We start from the raw sequence: 17,304 nt of genomic DNA on the forward strand, positions 1-17,304 counted from the left end.
TCGAATATGGAGAGTAGGAATAAATCCACTCCTAATGGATAATATAGTCCACAAGCACCTAGTTAATATAAATATCAAACCTCTCCTCTATCTGAATATCCCATATAGTATGCGCAGTGCAAAGGAGAAATGGAATAAACTTCTTATCGGTATTAATAAATGTCTCCACTCTCCGGAGGGAATAAACTCGAATATGAACTTTCTCTTACAGTAGCTGGGACTGCTGCCGGCATATAGCTCCTGTACCTTCACTTTTTCTTTGGCCGCGTATAGCACGTGTAACACTACTTGCGGTCGTCTGAAGGGAAATGGCGGGAGGAAAACTTTAGTTCCGCTTAGACCAGATGCCGTTGATGCTCAGTGTGGAAGCCTGCAGTCAAACAGCTGAAGCGTTTTGTTCTCAACAGCTTAGGACTTTCTCAAAGCTGTTTAGATTTAGCAAAGAGCTAGTATCTAAAGGCTGAAGGAAGTGGTGTCTCATTTCTCATTAATTAAATGAATAATTAACATAATATAATAAATATAATAATTCAAAATCTATTGCTAAAAAAACCCTAAGAAATATTTATTAATAACAATGGCGGTTTAATAGAAGTACTAAGAAAAAATAATTACATACATACATACATACTGTGGCAAGAGCCCACTACTGGTGAAGCACACGCGAACAACTTCTTCCTTTTTATGGTTCTTTATTGTCAGGATGGTAATAATATTTTGATACCGTATACTTGCACAGCAATTGTGGAGACCCTATACGCTTACTATACATAGTCCAGCTCTCTGTCCAGATCAGCCAACTAGCCCAGCGTTGATCTCCCTGAACAATGAAACAAGCAGGGTTTTATACCTGACACTCCTCCCACAGGCCTAGCTTGATGGGCAGGTGACACACCCACCTTCCCTTTAAAAGGAAACGCCCATCCTTGGCTCTGTTTAGACTAAGACACATCCTGTCTGTTTGCTGAGAGGAAGCAGCTTTTAAATAATGTAAGTTAACACACTCCAAACTACACATATGTTTTTACCTGGTTTAATCTCCACCTAGGTGCATAACTGTGCCAATGTTTTATTCTGTTTGTATACTTTATCTGCCTCTTGTCAGAAAAATGCCTCCCTTTGTTACATATCCCTCCCCCTAGTGTCTCCAAGTAGGGGGACGCGGACTTCGCGAGGAGCGTATATTTTTGTAACAATGCATCTGCATTCTTGTGCAGAATCCCAGGTCTATGTTCTACTGAGAACTTAAAAGGTTGCAGTGCCAAGAACCAGCGGGTTACCTTGGCATTTACCTCCCGGTTGCTCTGCATCCATCTCAATGGTGCATGGTCTATTATTAAGGTGAACTCTCTGCCTAAAAGATAATAGCGCAGAGCTTCTGTAGCCCATTTTATGGCGAGACATTCTTTCTCCACAGTGGCATATTTTTGTTCCCTTGGCAGCAATTTACGACTTAGGTACAGGACAGGATTTTCTACTCCATTCTTCTCCTGTGACAAGACTGCACCTAAGCCAACACCAGAAGCATCAGTTTGGAGGAAGAACTTTTTTTTAACATGTCCGTAAGTGGAGCAGTTCTAGTGGCGAAGTGGCTTACAAACCACTTGTAATAACCTACTAAGCCTAAAAAGGTTCTTAACTGCGACTTTTTTTCTGGTCTTGCCCAACTTTTGACTGCCTCCACTTTGTCTAGCTGGGGTTTTACATGCCCTCGACCAACAATGTACCCCAAATATTTGGCTTCTCTCATGGCTATGGCACATTTCTCTGGGTTAGCTGTTAACCCTGCTGACCTTAATGAAGCTAAGACCGCCTCAACTTTGGCTAAATGTGATCCCCAGTCTGAGGTATAAATCACTATATCGTCCAAGTAAGCAGCTGCATAAGCTGTGTGAGGTCGTAGCAATTTATTCATAGCCCTTTGGAAGGTGACAGGTGCCCCATGCAACCCAAAGGGTAGGACTTTATATTGATAGAGACCATCAGGGGTGGAAAATGCAGTCTTTGGTTTGGCCGTTCGAAGTCAGGGGAACTTGCCAATAACCCTTTGTTAGATCAAGGGTTGTTAAATAATTGCTACCAGCAAGATTTTCCACTAGTTCATCCACACGTGGCATCGGATAGGCATCAAACTGTGACATACTGTTTAGGCGCCTAAAGTCATTGCAGAACCTAATTGTCCCATTGGGTTTCGGGACAAGCACAATGGGACTATTCCATTCACTAGTGGACTCTTCAATTACATCTAACTGGAGCATCTTCTCGACCTCCTTTCTCACGTCCACCCGTCTGGCTTCTGGAATACGATACGGCTTCTGCTTTACAATGACTCCTGGCGCAGTGACAATGTCGTGTTCGATTAAGGTAGTGCGCCCAGGAATGGAAAAGAAGACATCCCTGTTCCGGCGAATCATTTCTTCAGTCTGTTGTCTCTGCTAAATGGACAAGGCTGGCTCTATGGGCATTTCAGACTTTTCAATGGCAGTACTCACTACCTGAGTAGAGGTTTCCTCATCATGCCAGGGTTTAAGGAGGTTCACATGATATATTTGCTCCTCCCTTCTCCTACCTAACTGGCGGACTCTGTAATTGACAGGACTGACAGCCTCTAGAACTTCATATGGACCCTGCCAATAGGCGAAAAGTTTGCTTTCCTGGGTAGGAACCAGGACTAGGACCTTGTCCCCAGGCTTGAAAGATCGAACAACAGCACTTTTGTCATAACTTTTCTTCTGTCGTTCCTGAGCCTCTTTTACATGTTGCTGCACAATGGGCCCTATCTTTCCTAGCCTCTCATACATTTGGGACACAAATTGTACCAGATTTGGCTCCCTGGGACCTTGCTGCTCCCAGCCTTCTTTTAACATATCTAAGATACCCCTGGGCTGTCTCCCAAACAATAACTCAAAGGGAGTAAACCCTGTTGAAGCTTGAGGTACCTCACGGATGGCAAACATCAAATAGGGAATAGGAGTGTCCCAATCTTTTTTCTCTTGAGCCACTGCTTTCCTGAGCATGTGCTTTAATGTGCGGTTAAAGTTGTTCCACCAAGCCATCTGTTTGTGGATGGTATACAGAGGTGTGAAGCGCCATAACCCCTAGCAACTGGCACATGTCCTTCATCAGTTTAGACATGAATGGAGTACCCTGGTCTGTGAGAATTTCTTTGGGTATTTCCAAGCGTGTAAACATCAATACAAGTTCTTTAGCTATGGTGCTGGACTTTATGTTTCTTAGGGGAATTGCCTCTGGATACCTGGTTGCATAGTCAAGCACCACTAGTATATATTGGTGCCCACGTGCTGATTTTTCCAGTGGCCCCACAAGTTCCATAGCTATCCGTTCAAAAGGAACTTGTACTATTGGTATTGGGATGAGAGGTGCCCTGTACATGGGTTTGGGACAGGTTCTCTTACAAATGGGACAGGACCGGCAATACATTTTCCCTGGCATGTGTACACTGGGCCAGTTATACCTAAGCAGAACTCGTTCCCGTGTTTTATCCTCCCCTAGGTGTCCCCCACAGACATGTGTATGTGCTGCTTTTATTACTAGGGGTACATGGACCTGAGGAACCATTAATTGTTCTACTTTTTCCCCCTGCACCTTAGCAACTCTATACAGGAAATTATTTTTAACAATAAAATATGGTATACCTTCTGCAGGCTGGGCGGCTTTTGCTACCCCATTTACCTCAGTCATACTTTTAAAGGCATGTTCCAAAGTGGGATCATTAAGTTGGTCTCGAGCAAAGTCCTGCAGAGGAAACAAAATTGGTATTGCAGACCAGTCCGTATCCTCACTGACGGGTGGGCTCATCTGCGACATCACCGACCAATGCTAGTTTGGACTGTCCATGTTTCCCCACAGGTGGATGCTTTTGTGGAACTCCTGCTGTGACTCCCAGGATGGCATTCCGGTTTGGCGGTTCCCAAAGATCGATGTCCAGATGTTGTGGATTCTTAGGCGGTTGCTTTAAGACCGGGCTTCTGACCGTTGCATCAGTTGCCGGCATGTCCGGCCGGACCCGCTCACCAAGGACATCATTAAACAGTGGGAAGTCTCACCCCAAAATGAGTGGATATGGGAGTTTAAGTGCTATGGCAGCTACCACCATAACAGTTTTGTCTTTGATTGTGACTGGTAGTATTGTTCTTTCATACTCCTCTGTCGTGCCATGTACGCAAAGAACCTTCACCTTGGGCAACCGAGAAGTTATGGTTTCGGGTAAGGCAGAGCTGAAAACCAGTGAGAGTTCCCTCCCCAAGTCAACCAAGGCCAGAACAAGGTTTTGGTTGATTAGCACAGTCACCCGGAACAAACAAGGACATCCTGATGTGGGAATCATGGTAAAACAGCTTGGAAATGCAGGCCCAATATGTGCCACGGAACAGTCCATGGGTTCATGTAGTTTAAGACACTCTGCCTTAAAGTGACCTGGCTCACCACATTCAAAACACTTCAGATTAGACAGCTTTGCACCTGGCCCTTTATCCGAAGCAGTTTTGCCATTGGGCCCTGTAGCAAGGATTGTTAAACCAGGCTTTTGGCGCGGCAGCGGCTTTGGCACAAATGCAGGTTCTTTAGTCATTTGCTGTAGCGCACAAAACCTTTCTACTACGGTGGCAAGCTCTTCGTAAGTTTGTGGGTCTGATTGCAGCACCCACCTTTGCAAATCGTGGTTCAGCCCCCGGATGCAGTGATCTATCGACAGAACTTCAATAATCCGAGAAGGCGAATTCTCCTCAGGCTGCAGCCATTTCTTTAAAATTTTAGAAAGCTCAGCGACTTGCGCTCTGACCGGTTTTTCTTTATCATAGCGCCATTGGTGATAGCGCTAGGCTCGGCCTGGCCCGGAAACTCCAATGTGAGCCAATTTCTAAGACTTTAGGCACGAATAATCAGAGGCCCGTTCCTCATCTAGATCCATATAAGCTCGCTGAGCTTCACCAGTCAGGTATGGCGCCAGTCTCTCAGCCCAATTTTTAGGAGGCCATTTTGCCTTTTTTGCAAGTCTCTCAAAGGACACCAGATACGCTTCTATGTCATCACCTGGTGACATTTTCAGGAGTACAGGACCAGATGGTTCATTTCTGTCATGCCTCACCTGGCTTAACTCTTCTCTTAAGAGCCTTGTGTTTTCCACCTGTGCCTCGGCGACTTGTAGCATCTGAGCTTGCTGCTGTTGCTGCGCAGCGGCCACATTCATTAGGGTTCTCAGTACTTCCTCCATGTTGACGTCTGCGCGAGTTGGGTAGCGGAAACTTTTTTCCCGGAGGATCCCACTCCTGACACCACTTGTGGCAAGAGCCCGCTACTGGTGAAGCACACGTGAACAACTTAGTCCTTTTTATGGTTCTTTATTGTCAGGATGGTAATAATATTTTGATACCGTATACTTGCACAGCAATTATGGAGACCCTATACGCTAACTATACATAGTCCAGCTCTCTGTCCAGATCAGCCAGCTAGCCCAGCGTTGATCTCCCTGAACAATGAAACAAGCAGGGTTTTATACCTGACACTCCTCCCACAGGCCTAGCTTGATGGGCAGGTGACACACCCACCTTCCCTTTAAAAGGAAACGCCCATCCCTGGCTCTGTTTAGACTAAGACACATCCTGTCTGTTTGCTGAGAGGAAGCATCTTTTAAATCATGTAAGTTAACACACTCCAAACTACACATATGTTTTTACCTGGTTTAATCTCCACCTAGGTGCATAACTGTGCCAATGTTTTATTCTGTTTGTATACTTTATCTGCCTCTTGTCAGAAAAATGCCACCCTTTGTTACAATACATACATACATATATATTGTTATTTTTTATGTTTTCAATGCAGTAGAAAAATTGCATGAGTACATACGTATAAAGATTCCCTCACTAGTTATTCAATACATATCTAGAAATAAGGGGGGAGGGGAAGGGCACACGAGTGCAAAGATACTGAGAATAAATATTCTTATATTTATTTTGTGTAAAAATATAACCCTTAAGAAAACAAGTATACACAAACATTCAACCCCTATAGAAAAATCACCCCTTTCTAACTAAATAGGTATCAAGGCATAACTATATTAAAATAATATAATTGTTGCGCACTTGTTCTAATATTGACTAGTATGTCATTACTATAACAGTGCATCGGTGTAACTCATTAATGATCTATACAGAAAGACTCTATTACATGTTTTCCCAAATGTCACTCCCCCTAGATAACAGAAGGCCTGATTCATCAAGGTATGCAAACTCATACGCATCTGCTAAACGGGACTTGAGCTACGTAAAACACCACATACGCAGCGCAAACAGAGCAGATACGGCACTCAAGGTCAACTCAATCTCAAACTCCAACGCAAATATAAGGGTTTGCGTCACTCAAAGTATGAAACATGAGTTTGCGTACCTTGATGAATCAGGCCCAGAAATATTAAAAATGAAACAAGAATAACTATAAAACCATTATTCACCTAGGCATCCCTAAGTCAAACATCTATAATCCAGTGCCTCATTCAATCCCATGGGGGAAATAGTCCCAAGTTTAAGGATCCAAGCGGATTCCCTAAGACATAATTTTGTAAACCTGTGTCCCCTTCTAATTGTAGTATCTACATGTTCCAGCCCTATCAGGGTGATACATTCTGGGTCTCTTACATGTACATTAGAAAAGTGTCTAGACACACTGTGTACTTGTAATTTCTTTAATATACTTCTTCTGTGTTCATGGAAACGCGTTTTGAGGGACCTAGTGGTCCTACCCACATATTGTAGCTTATAGCTATACTCCAATACATACACCACATACATAGTATCTCAATTAATAAAATCTTTAATGTGGAATTTATTACCGCTGGTTCTAGACGTGAGCTTACTCATTTTATTTAAAAGATGTTTACATATCAGGCACACCAACTTATTGCAATGTAAACAGCTATTGGGCCTCTTGGGAATCCAAGTTTCATTACCGGTTTTATCTTTAGATTTAAGCATGTTGCGAGTCAAAATCCTTTTTAAATGTAAATTTTTCATATAAATAACTGTAGGTCTGTCCTCCAAAAATGTTTTAAAAATATTGTCCTGCTGAAGGATCCCATAGTTCATCCTTATAACATTTTTAATCTGACAAGATTTATTGTCAATAATGGAGATAAACGCCAGGGAATCCCTATTCAAATATCTCTTAGATTTCTTATTCATGGAATTCAAAAGAGAATTCACGTTTAAAGAATATGTATAAGTTTTTGCTTCCACAAGCAAGAATTCCGGATAGTCTCTACTTTTGAATTTAAACATAGATCGAGTTTGGTTGATAAAATCTACATTGTCTAAACAGTTTGTGAAATCTATATTGTCTGAACACATGTACATGTATCACATTATTTTTCAAAACCCATACTTACCAGGACTCCATGTCTACTGAATCCCATGCTATTTTCTGGAGATTTGTAGAGGCTGAGCCAGTTGCTACAGTTAAAATGATTTGATGAAATGAGCATTAAATGTTGGAGCGGGGCCTGACTGGGCTGGGAGGCATGAGGGCATCCCTCCCAGGGCTACTTCCATATGTGACTACCTTATGCTGAGTCACTGGTCTACCTGTATTTATATTCCTGTAAAATGTTCCTAGTGGACTGCTGAGTCGAGTAGCGCCCCCCCAAGCTAAAGTTTGCCAGCCAGCCTCTGTGTTGGAGATCCTGGGCCTGAAACACAAACAGTGAAACTCAAGCATAAGCGTAAATTTTGATTGAAAAAGTTGAATCAAATATGTGCATATGTACACAGTATTCAGAGTTGAAGATGCATCCAGGTCTGAATGAGTGTTAGATGCGTCCGCTTGACAACAGACACCTATATCTGATATATATGCTAAAAATGCAAGTATCATCATTTAATCTTGAATAATTTAGCTAATACAGCAAGAATATATGTATGTATATATATATATATATATATATATATATATACATACACACAAATGTGGTGGTCATCTTTAATATTGGTGCTTTTCCAAATGTAATGATTGCATTGCTAATAAGGGGCCATTTCCCAAATACTGGTAAAAACCAGCATTATGAATTAACACCTTAATTTAAAACCTTGTCATAGACAGAATTATAATATATATATATATATATATATATATATATATATATATATATATATATATATATATAATAACACATATTATAGGACAAAAAGTTAGAACCTATACATAAGACCTTAATATAATAAACAAATATCCATGGAGTCATAGTTTAAAATACAAAATTAAAATCTATAAATATATGAGTAAGGAATCACATAATCAATAACATGAAACCATTATTTTTCATAAAACCTCAGGCAGTGGCGGACTGGGTCTAAAATTATTTGATGCCAGGAAACAAAGGGGGGGCCACCCCCCAGTAATAAATACAGTTTTCAAAAAATACATAAGTGAAACAAGGTACAATTAAAACTTTTTGCAATTTTTTTTTTTTATATTTTAAAGTAATTACAGTGTACATATAGTGTGCATACTTCTGGTAGAATACAGTAAATACTAAATGTAAATAGAGTGCTATAATTTAATTTAATTTTTTTTTATTTTTAAATACATTTTAAATAATGGTGGATATTTTTAAATAGTTTGCTTGTACTGAATATTTTACACATTAACAGAAAGTTCAAAAGCATATTTAATGCAATTCACTATATGGATATCAACATCAACAATAGGAAAAGGAAAGGACAGAAGTTTCTTTATTTAGGTGCACTGAATCCTCTTTAATTAGTTATTCTACTACATGTGTTTAATTCATCCTTATGTTAAAATATAACCTTTATTAAAGTTAATTTAAAAAGCGAAAATGTGGATTAAAAAGTATACTGATAGAAAGTGATCTTTACTGATAAAAGCTGGAAACACTACCATCCTGTACCTATATAATCCTGCTTCATGGGTTATATGGTATGAAGATATAAATTAAGTTAACCTGCAGTGCTATAAAAAGGTTAATCAGATATATGACCTGCAGTAGCAAAAATGGATGTATAGTATGTAAATAGTATATACCAGTCTACTTGATAATAGCTCTGGATATCTAGTTACAAAAATTGAGTCATATTAACTGTCCCATTCTTGTTATCTTATATAATTGACAAGTCAAAATGTACACCCTGCATTGAGTATGATTAATAGTATAATCAATTCTCTCCCTACAGCTATTGGAGGTCTAATAAGATTATTAGTAGTCTTCTCCGTGAATTTCGTTTCTAAATAACTGTAGTTATGGGGTGTGAATTGCTAACTGCCTACTAGTCCCCTCTATCTTTGGGTATAATGGGGTATAGCTGCAAGATTTAGATTTCTTCAAGTGTGAGGAAAGAGTGGTTCCAGCGGTAACGCCGACGCGCGTTTCGCTGTATTGCTTATTCAAATAAGCAATACAGCGAAACGCGCGTCGGCGTTACCGCTGGAACCACTCTTTCCTCACACTTGAAGAAATCTAAATCTTGCAGCTATACCCCATTATACCCAAAGATAGAGGGGACTAGTAGGCAGTTAGCAATTCACACCCCATAACTACAGTTATTTAGAAACGAAATTCACGGAGAAGACTACTAATAATCTTATTAGACCTCCAATAGCTGTAGGGAGAGAATTGATTATACTATTAATCATACTCAATGCAGGGTGTACATTTTGACTTGTCAATTATATAAGATAACAAGAATGGGACAGTTAATATGACTCAATTTTTGTAACTAGATATCCAGAGCTATTATCAAGTAGACTGGTATATACTATTTACATACTATACATCCATTTTTGCTACTGCAGGTCATATATCTGATTAACCTTTTTATAGCACTGCAGGTTAACTTAATTTATATCTTCATACCATATAACCCATGAAGCAGGATTATATAGGTACAGGATGGTAGTGTTTCCAGCTTTTATCAATAAAGATCACTTTCTATCAGTATACTTTTTAATCCACATTTTCGCTTTTTAAATTAACTTTAATAAAGGTTATATTTTAACATAAGGATGAATTAAACACATGTAGTAGAATAACTAATTAAAGAGGATTCAGTGCACCTAAATAAAGAAACTTCTGTCCTTTCCTTTTCCTATTGTTGATATTGTATGGTTTCCAGGTAGCACCCCAGCTAAATTGATTTATATATAATTAAATAGTATACATTATTCAAGAACATTTTTCTATCAGACTGGGAAAGAATCCTACAGTTGGTGCGGTAGAATAACCCCTTGTTACATGGATATCAACATGTATGATTCCAAGTTCTCCTCAGACAGTAAATTTCTTAGCCTTGTCTTTATGATCTTTAGCTTTAAAAATGTCTTCTCACAATTAATTTGAGTAACTGAGAGTGTGCAGATGACTTTATAAAGTTCACAAAGGTTATCATATGCCTAGTCATAGTCTGTTGGATGCCAGAATTATACACGATGGGCAAGTGCTACAAATTTTACACTTGAAGCAAATGAAAGCAATTCCAATATTGCTTTGCTGATTTGTGGAGACAGCTTAATAATACCTTACATTGCTTAATCTTCAAAGTCTTTCTCTGAAATAGTTTTAAGGTTTGCTGGGTCCAAGCAGGATAAATCTTTATACAACTTTTTGTGTTATACAAAGCATGAATCTAGTGACTGGACAATGCGGTCCATTATTAGGTTAAACACATTTACTCGAAAATTAGCTAGAGAAACTGAGGAATTTCCTTCATCTATAAGCTCATCTGCCATTTTTTTTTCTTCTTCTACCTCTTAATTGCCAATGTTGTTTCCAAAGAGTCTATTTTCAATGTTTGATTTTCATCCATATTCAACTGTGAAATCTTGTGATTACATTAATTTACAAATTCCATTGCCTTGCTGTGAATGTTATTAAATGTACTTGTCTGTTCCTTCAACTTTATTGTAGCTGAACTTACTAAACTCCATACAGTAAACATATCTAAACCACTTGTCTGCAAATAACTTGATAACAGGTCTGTAGTTTCAAATATATACACGTAACTAAATGCTGTCATTATTGTTTCAAACTTTAGAACACTTTGAAGTAAAACATTTTGTTCTTGTTTTGTTTTTACATTAAAATTTTCTGAATCTTGTATCATTGATAAGCATGTCAAAAGTACTGACAGCGGCATCATGAATATGTTGAAATATAGTTGTTGCTGCATTGGATTTTCCTGACCAGCTTGTCTCACCAATTAGCTTTAATCATTTAATTTTTTTCTTGTCCCAGATGTTTCCAACAACTACTATCCCCACGTCCCCACGGGCCCCACGTCCCTCTTCCTCGACAACTTCACTGCCTGGCTCCACCACTACCTCGCCACTGACCTCCCCTCCATCATACTTGGCAACTTTAATATCCCAGTTGACAACCGTTCTGACCCCGCAACCATCAAACTTCTTGCCCTTTCCTCCTCTCTAGGCCTCACTGAGTGGACCTCCCCCCCCACCCACTCTCTTGGTCACTCCCTCAAACATTGTCTTCTCTCATCTCTGTGATCTCTCTGACTTCTCCAACCCTCCCTTCCCACTCTCTGACCACCATCTCTTCTCCTTCACTCTGTCCTCCTCCCCTATTACCGCCTCACCTAAAGCCACCCTCACTAGGCGCAAGTTTGATGCTATTGACCCTTCCTTTTTCTCCTTCTCTCTTGATACTCTTCTATCACCTCTTCCATCCCTAGCCTGCCCTGACCAGGCGTCCTCTCTCTACAACCTCTCCCTCACTACTGCCCTTGATGCTGTTGCCCCGGCCTCCGCCATCCGCCGATGCCGCCTTATTCCTCAACCCTGGCACTCCAAACTTACCCGCTTCCTCCAAAGGTGCTCTCGCACTGCTGAACGTCTCTGGAGGAAATCTCGTTCCCTGGCTGACTTCCTTCACTTTAAATTCATTCTCTCCTCTTTCTGCTTCACCCTCTCCCTCGCTAAACAATCCTTCTTTAAGTCCCTCATTTCTTCTCAGTTCTCCAACCCCCGCCGCCTCTTTGCCACCTTCAACTCACTCCTCTCTCCCCCTCCCCCTCTTGTCCCGCCCTCCCTCTCCACTACTGACTTTCCCACCTTTTTCTCATCCAAAATAGAGGCCATCAGACTGTACACCTCCTCCTCCCCTTCTCCCGCCACCCTCATCGCCTCACCTCCCTCCAGCAACCAACTCTGGAGCTCCTTTTGCCCCACAACAGGGGAAGAAGTTTGCTCCCTTATTCTTTCCTCTCCTCCCTCTGCCTGTCCTCTCTATCCCATCCCCTCCCACCTCCTTCGCTCTCTTTCTCCCACTGTCTGCTCTTACCTTGCACACCTCTTCAACTTATCACTCTCCTCTGGTGTAGTCCCCTCCTCTTTTAAACACACTCTTATCTCTCCTAACCTTAATAAACATAATCTTGACCCACCTCTCTCGCTAATTATCGCCCTATCACACTGCTTCCCTATGCCTCCACATTACTTGAGCGGATTGTCTGCTGCCGCCACGCCAGACACCTCTCGGACTTTTTCCTCATTGACCCTCTCCAATCCGGCTACCGTCCTCTTCACTCCACCGAAACTGCCCTGGCCAAGGTTACTAATGACCTCCTATCGGCCAAATCCAAGGGTCACTTCTCCCTAATAATCCTCCTTGACCTCTCTGCAGCCTTTGACACCATGTATCACCCCCTCCTGCTGCAAACTCTTCTCTCTTTCGGCCTCTCCGAATCTGTCCATGCCTAGTTCACCTCATACCTCGCTAACCACTTCTTCTCTTTATCCACGTCCGGCTCTTATTCCTCCCCCTACCATCTCCCTGTAGGAGTCCCACAGGGCTCTGTTCTCGGCCCTATACTCTTCTCGCTCTATACTTCCTCCCTTGGTGCTCTCATCTCCTCTTTCGGTCTTCAGTATCACCTTTATGCTGACGACATTCAACTCTACATCTCTTCCCCTGATCTTTCTTCCACCCACCTCTCTCGTGTATCCGACTACCTCTCCGCCACCTCCTCCTGGATGTCTGCACGTTTTCTCAAAATCAATATCTCTAAAACGGAACTCATTGTCTTTCCTTCGTCCAGACTTCCATCCCACCATGACCTCTCTATTGTCGTCAACAACACCACCATCTCCTCTGTCACCAAACTCCGCTGCCTGGGTGTCACCCTCGACTCCTCTCTCTCTTTTGCCCCCCATATTCACTCCTTTGCCCAAGCCTGTCGCTTCCAACTACGCAGCATCGCCCGCATCCGTCCCTTTCTCTCTCAGGATGCCACCAAGACTATCATCCACACACTCATCGTCTCCGGCCTAGATTACAGAAACCTCCTCCTCCTCGGCCTCCCCCACTCCCATCTCTCCCCCCTCCGCTCTATTCTTAATGCAGCCGCAAAACTTATCTTCCTCTCACGCCGCTCCTACTCTGCCTCCCCTCTCTGCCTTGCCTTACACTGGCTTCCCTTCCCCTACAGAATCCTTTTCAAAATCCTCACCATCACTTACAAGGCTCTCTCCCACTCTACTGCCCCCTATATCTCTAACCTCCTCTCCATTCACACTCCTGCCCACTCCCTGCGCTCAGCCAATGATCGACGCCTCTCCTCCACTCTTATCACCTCTTCCCCCTCCAGAATCCAAGATTTTTCCCGCGCTGCCCCCCTTCACTGGAATGACCTCCCTCGTTCCATCCACCTCTCTCCTACTCTGTGCTCCTTCAAAAGTGCACTGAAAACCCACCTCTTCCTTTAAGCCTACCAACCATCCACATAACCCCTTCATCTCCTCCACTCGCTCTCCCCCTTGCCTCATCTGGCTCCCTCTGTGCCTGTTCTGTTTTCCCTCCCTTAGGATGTAAGCTCACATGAGCAGGCCCCTCTTCCCTCCTGTCTCCTTACCTGTTCTTCTGCTCCTTGTTTATTGCATTAGCCAGCCTGGAGTTTCTGAAGTATTGGTATTTTTGTTTATTGTTTTGTACTGTTTTATCCTATATTGTCTACTGTTTGTACTGTGTACGGCGCTGCGGAAACCTTGTGGCGCCTAACAAATAAAGGATAATAATAATACTATCCATACAGCCATTCTCTTCTATGATGTTTTCACAAATGTTGCTAAATTCTTGAAAAAACAAACTGCAGGCACGCAACATTTTGTTGTTTCAGTTATCAGCAAATTCAAGACATGGACATTGCACCATATATGAACAAGTTGATCAGCCACATCAGTCATTTTACTTTGTAAATCATTATACTGGCCATGTTAGCTTGCAGCTCCATATGTACTGTAAGATAAACATTATTTGGGATCAACTTTAAGATGCTGTAATGTTTCAATCAATAGATCAAAAAGTCCATGCCCTGTACCATCATTACTTGGCATAACTGAAAGTAGTCACTCACACATACAAATAATAATGCTAAACTGATTGATGGATGATAGCAAAAGGTGTATATAAAAGATGGTGGACTGCGCTATACTTTGTTGTTGCTGTTTTCTTTTAGAAGAACCACACAAAATTTCTAATAAAATGGTACATCTATGGAAAATCAAGAGTATCCAGCGCTACTGAGTGCATTCACATATCTCTGTTATAGATTTGTACACCACAAATAACAATGCATAAATGCTTAAACAATGAAGAATAAAAAAGTAATTCAAATACTTATATTCAAATGTTGAAGAAATCCATGTGTCACAATAAAGTGATCCTTCGCTTCTTACAAATTTGAAGTGTATATATCATGTAGGGAAATAAAAAAAATAACAACATAGTTCCTGATTCATTAAGGATCTTAAATTAAGAAGTTTCTTATTAAAGTCTCCTGGACAAAACCATGTTACAATGCAAGGGGTGCAAATGAGTTTTCTGTTTTGCACATAAGTTAAATACTGACTGTTTTTTCATGTAGCACACAAATATCAACTTTAAATTTCAGTGTACAAATAAGCTATCAAGTATTTGTGTGCTACATGAAAAAACAGTCATTATTTAACTTATGTGCAAAACAGAAAACTCATTTGCATCCCTTGCATTATAACATGGTTTTGTCAAGGAGACTTAAATAAGAAACTTCTTAACTTAAGATCCTTAATGAATCAGGCCCATAGTGTGACATTGTTTAAAACAATGTCACTGTGAAAACAGATTATATTTTCTTGAAAAAATTGCTTGATGTAGGTCAATCCATGTGATAAGTTTCACCACATTCACTCTCTTATGTGGTTCTACTTACTAGACAATAAATGTATAATCACCGTCAGTGCTCAAATAATAATGATGTGTTGTAATATTTGGTCCTTCACCACTTGAATCCTTATGTGAAACACTTACAAGAAGAAAATTTGTATCAGGCATGATATCAAAACTCCTTTGGTCTTGTCTTTCATCGAGGATAATCCCTCAGTGTTGATATAGAAAAGGAATAAAATGGATGTAGCGTGATAACGTTTAAAACTTAAAAATACTTTTATTGGGCATACTGGCATACATATTAACCATACAAACAATATAAAACATATAAAATAGAAAACATAGGTGTATTGAATGGATCTCTACCAGATAGATACAGAAAATGAGCGTGTTGTTATAAATTCCTGGGATGTCCACCCAATTTTTGCTCCTTTGGTCCTTCAGATGGTAACTTTGGGATCCAATCTGATCCAGAATGTGCAGCCCTTCATCCACGCATTTCAGCCTCTTATGGCAGGTCTTTTCCAATATTAAAGTAATTTTATAGTTTTCCAATAAGCATTGTCTAAGCGATTTCTTCTTCTGTATTTAGCAAAAGCAAAAATTTTAGCAGTTCAATACATAATTATAATACAGCACAGAACAGTCGATACCAAATACATACATACATGCGCTGCGCTCCACTGCGCCCTCTGCTGGATCCAGCTAGCACAGTCCTTCAGTCCAGAAGACTGTGGTCATTGATGACATTTTTATCTGGTTCCAGGGAGCTGTATATATACACTCAGTGTTACAGAGAAAACAATACAGATGATGTGGCTTGCTTTTATAGATCCAGGCTTCAGGAGGGTCCAGTGTAATGCAGGTCATAGGCCAGTTCAAACAACCCCCTCCAAGGGGGTCAACATTCCAAGGGTGGGGGTCTGCTCTCCAGATGACGACTCTGATTTTCCCACCCAGAATCCAGTTTAAACTAGTCTATTTACATAACACAGATAGTATCATTTTAAACATTTATTCCCTAACATCGCTAACTAGAGTATGCAATGTGCGATCCCTTCGGCGAATGAACCGGACAACTGTGGATAAATAGTTGATTAAAATGATACTAAACATGACATATTTTCTGTAACCTGAACCTTAAATATCACTAAAGTGTACATATAACCTTATAATTATAAGGGCACAGTCCTATATTAAGGCTACATCTAAAAAACGACATTCTCCCATTGTAAATCTGTGAGAGGGGGGCATGGTGTTTGAGGGTCTACATTTTAAAACATATTAAAACTATTAAGCTGACATTTGGCATGCAAATGGAGAACTGTCCACAAGTGCCGCATACCAAATTTCAGAAAAAAAATAATAAAAAATGACAATTTAGGACCAATCTAAAGTTCAAAATCTCGCCGTTTTTTCCACTTCCTGTTTTGCAAAAGTCAACATTTTTCTGTTTTTTTTGGGAGAGCATAACTTGGTGTACAGGGCATTTAAAGACATGAGGTAAGTTTTGTTAGAAAGCTATTAGGGCTGAGGAGTGCCTTTGAGGGTTCACAAGTTTGACAAAGTTACAGTTTTTTTTACAATTTTCTAAAATATGCCCCATCTTAAAGATAGGGGATTTCATAATGTTGCGCACGTCAGATATAGGTGTGTGCTGGGTGTACTGAAAGTGGCTTCACTTGAGAGCACAAACATGGCTGACTGACTCTCGCTAAGAAAAAAATTTCTGTGAGCAGGAGAAATTAACCACATTTGGGGGTAGAGGGAGGATATCTTGGGGGGCACTAGCATCTTTAGCCCTGGCATCGCCCTTATTTCATAGTTTAATCCTTCAGGGTGGTGCTAGAGCGGCTGTGTAAAAGAGCCCGTTTTAAGCCTCCCGCCCCTCAGTGACGTCAGTTAATTTAGTCACTGCGCTGAGCTGGGGGGCGGTAAATTTAAAAGTGCTCTGAAGTTTTGTGCGATGATTAAAAAGAAAAAAAGCGTAAGGTCCCCCCTCTATTCAGTCTTAACCCTAGTGCTGCCAGCCTTCTGCTGGTTCCATGAAAATCGGAGAGGGAAAAATTTAGCCTGTGGCCCCCCCGATTTTCATGGAACCAGCACTAGGCAAACCAGCC

General features: G+C 40.9%; 1 protein-coding gene across 1 annotated transcript in view; it reads left to right on the forward strand.

Annotated features, from left to right (window-relative positions):
* The window catches only part of LOC142100834 (gamma-aminobutyric acid receptor subunit beta-4-like), a 586,661-nt gene that overhangs the window by 312,246 nt on the left and 257,111 nt on the right, over nt 1-17,304 (forward strand). The window lies entirely within an intron of this gene.

The sequence above is a fragment of the Mixophyes fleayi genome, chromosome 9 (genome assembly GCF_038048845.1).
Source record: "Mixophyes fleayi isolate aMixFle1 chromosome 9, aMixFle1.hap1, whole genome shotgun sequence".
NCBI classification, from domain to species: Eukaryota; Metazoa; Chordata; class Amphibia; order Anura; family Limnodynastidae; genus Mixophyes; species Mixophyes fleayi.